At 34.7% G+C, this 3,612-nt stretch overlaps 1 non-coding gene across 1 annotated transcript; it reads left to right on the plus strand.

The window, feature by feature from the left end:
- The first annotated feature begins 3,058 nt into the window (after positions 1-3,058).
- On the plus strand, positions 3,059-3,165 carry LOC139873871 (small nucleolar RNA R71). The gene has a single exon (XR_011767584.1). It is a non-coding gene; the product is annotated as a small nucleolar RNA R71 (small nucleolar RNA).
- Positions 3,166-3,612: the final 447 nt, after the last annotated feature.

Below are 3,612 nucleotides of genomic sequence, written 5' to 3' on the forward strand. Positions count from 1 at the left end.
TGCAATAACTTTACAGAAACATGTGATATACAGTTTTTAATTGAATAACTTGGTATATTCTCCCCACACTTGGCTTTTATTTATTTTTTTCTTTGCCTTTTTATTCTCCTCTATTCCATTTTAAATGAATTCTAATGTTTTGGGTTGTTTCTCCATTTATGTTCTCTCCGAGGTAACAATAATTTCGGCATTAACACCTAGTTTTATCATTCATAAATATGTATAAACATGATTTTGAATTCATTTAGTTGAAATTTTTCAAACTTTCACAAAATTTGGCAATTAAACCAAGTGTAAACCCGAGAGAATTTATAACCCTTCCCCACACTTGAGATCATGCAATGCCCTCATTTGCATGAAATCAGACTATAATTATAAATTCATGAGGGTGATTAGTGTAGAAAAGTGATTAAAAATACCGAGTTTGCAAGCATATTATTTTACATCACATTTGATATTTTGCGTCTTGTCATCAAAATTAGTAGCTTTTGCTGAACTTAATGTCAGTCTTTGAAAATGCGTGTTTTACCCTGTTTTGTACATAAGATAAACTACAAACATATATATAATATATATATATTTTTTATATAAAAACCTTTATTCATTAAAACAATTTAAATGAATAATTTTTTAAAATTTTGTTTCGTTTTACTTTAGGTAGTTTCGGTATGTTTACCTAGTCCGTCCCTCGACAAAATTTAAAATTTGTCATTTTTAAAACGATTGTTTTAAAAGCAAAGATTTTTGGGTTTTTTTTTAATTTTTTTTTGGTATACTTTAGATCAATAATATTAAAAATAATGATAACAAAATTTGTCGCCCCGCCCTCGGGTAAAGCAATTTCGGTTCAACGACCTAGTTTTCAACTTACGACGAATTTTAGAAATCATATTTTTAACTTAATTAAATAAAGTACATTTTTGTTTTTAAATTCACACAAAACTTAAATTTAAAAATGCGTATTAATTTAATACAAAACCTACAAAATAAAAATTCAGAATGGGGGGAGAAAACTAGTTCTTTAGTGTCTGCTAGTGGAAAAGACCAATCGGATTCTATTCTCGGAACTACACGAGAACAGAATAACTAACCCTAGACATCATTATTTCTTAGAACATTTGAATCTCCCCACACTTAGGTAGCTGTGGTGTCAAAATTGTGATTAACTTCATCGTCAATTTCTCTTGGACCATAATCAACTTGCATATCTGTGATTTTTGCTTTAAGCCATTGGTTGGATTCCTGTGTAATATCCACAAATTCAACTAGTTTCGCCTTTTCTTTAGGTGAAAGATTGGATACTAACCGGTTACATAACTTAAAGTTCCCCTTAGTTCTAGCATCGCGAATCCGTTTAATAAGTTTCTTCATTGAACTATTAATAAAGGGGTCATTTAATTTCGTATCAACTATGGGGTTCTTTGTTATCAGGTCATCATTAGGTGTTACTTCATTTTCCCCATACTTAGGCGTTTTATTATTGTTAAGCACTACCGTTGGAGTTGGTAAAATAATATGTTTCTTACCAATCATTTTTATTGGTTCAACGGTTTTGGTTGGTGGAGATTTAGACTTTCGACTCATAAAGTTGATCGATTTTTCATCATTACTAAGTGTCATTCTACCATCTCTTACATCAAATAACGCCCCGGTAGACGCTAAGAATGGTCGACCTAAAATTAGAGGAATGTTTGAGTCCTCTTCTATGTCAATGACAATAAATTCGACTAGAAAGGTTAAATTACCTACTTGAACGGGTAGGTTGTCAGCAATTCCAACTGGGTGCTTAATGGTTTGGTCAAAGAGTCGAACACTCATTTCCGTTGGACTTAACTCACCTAAACCTAATCTCTTATATAATGAAAGAGGCATAACACTCACACTTGCACCTAAATCTGCTAGTGCATCATACATGACACAATCACTAAGTAGACAAGGAACAATAAATTCACCCGGATCACCCTCCCTGGGTGGAGGTTCTGGTGGAACTGTCTTCACCGGGTTTATCTTTACGGTTTTAGTTTCTTGTACTTTCTTATTATTCTTCTTCTTTCCAGAGGTATCACAAACTTTATTACCTATTACTTCCTCATACTTAACTCCTTTTCTTGGAAATGGAATGGGTGGTCTGTATGGTGCCACCACTGGCTTTACATACTCGGGTGGTGATGGTGGTGTAACTTCTTCATTGTTACTCACATCTAAAACCTTCCCATCTTCTGGTGTTGGTTTTTCAGAATTCGTTGAAACCATATTAACATTCTCATTCCGAGGATTTACTTCAGTATTACTCGGTAGCTTTCCTTGTTCCCTCTCACTCATCATGCTAGCAAGTGTAACCTACTTGTTTTTCTAGATTCAAAATGAAAGCTTGTTGAGTTCTTAATGACTGATCAAACCTTTCATTTGTTTGGGTTTGAGTTGCAATAAATTGTGTTTGAGATTCAACTAGCTTTTGTACCATTTCTTCCAGATTTGATTTTTCTCTTCAGTTTGTTGTGGTGGTTTATATAAGCTAGGTCTTTGTTGATTGAAAGTGTTGTTTTGAGTTGGTTGGTTATTCGGACCTTGTTGGTTATACGAGTTATTGTTGGGTCCATTTGGATTGTAAAGAATGTTTTGATTTCGATTGAAGTTTAGCCTTGGCGGTTGATAATTCTTTCCCGGCCTTTGGTTCATGTAGGAAACATTCTCACATTGTTCCATCATTTGTTCAACATTACAATCTTTCGTTAAGTGTGGTCCACTGCATTGCTCACAACTGATTCGTATTGCGTGAATATCTTTAGTCATCTTTTCCATTCGTCTCTCGAAAGCATCTATTTTTGCGGAAACGAAATCAAAGTTATGGCTAGAATCGACTCTAGCCGCTTTAGATGAATGAAAAATATCTTTTTCCTGATGCCACTCATGAGAGTGGGATGTTGTGTTATCAATTATCTTGTGAGCTTCGGTTGCGGTTTTCTTCATAATGGAACCACCAGCTGCTGTGTCGATGTCTTTTCGTGTGGCGATGTCGACGCCTTTATAGAAAATTTGCACTATTTGAAAACTATCTAAACCGTGTTGAGGACATCCTCTCAACATCCTTCCAAATCTTGTCCATGCTTCATATAACGTTTCATTTGGCTTTTGCATGAACGTGGCAATTTCTCCTTGAAGTCTCACGGCTTTAGATGCCGGAAAGAATCTTTGAAGAAATTTCTCAACTAAAACATCCCATGTGTCAATCGTTCCTTCAGGTAACGATTCTAACCAATCTTTGGCTTCTCTCTTTAAAGTCCAGGGAAACAACATAAGATAAGTAGTTTCATCCTCAACTTCTTGGATTTTAAATAGATTACAAATCCTATTAAAAGTTCGAAGATGTTCGTTTGGATCTTCTTTTGTTGTACCACCAAATTGGCACTGATTGGTGATCATGTGTAGGATTTGTCCTTTGATTTCAAAATCTGATGCTCTAACATCTGGCTGATTAATGGCGTGACCTTGGCCCGTGCGTATGGCTCTCATTCGGTCTTCCATACTTAAAGGTTACAGATTTCCCATGATTGAATTTGTTGAATCTAAATTACTAACGGATTCTGATTTAATGGTTTCTTCCTCGACAAT

Source organism: Rutidosis leptorrhynchoides, chromosome 10 (genome assembly GCF_046630445.1).
Source record: "Rutidosis leptorrhynchoides isolate AG116_Rl617_1_P2 chromosome 10, CSIRO_AGI_Rlap_v1, whole genome shotgun sequence".
In the NCBI taxonomy this organism is placed as follows: Eukaryota; Viridiplantae; Streptophyta; class Magnoliopsida; order Asterales; family Asteraceae; genus Rutidosis; species Rutidosis leptorrhynchoides.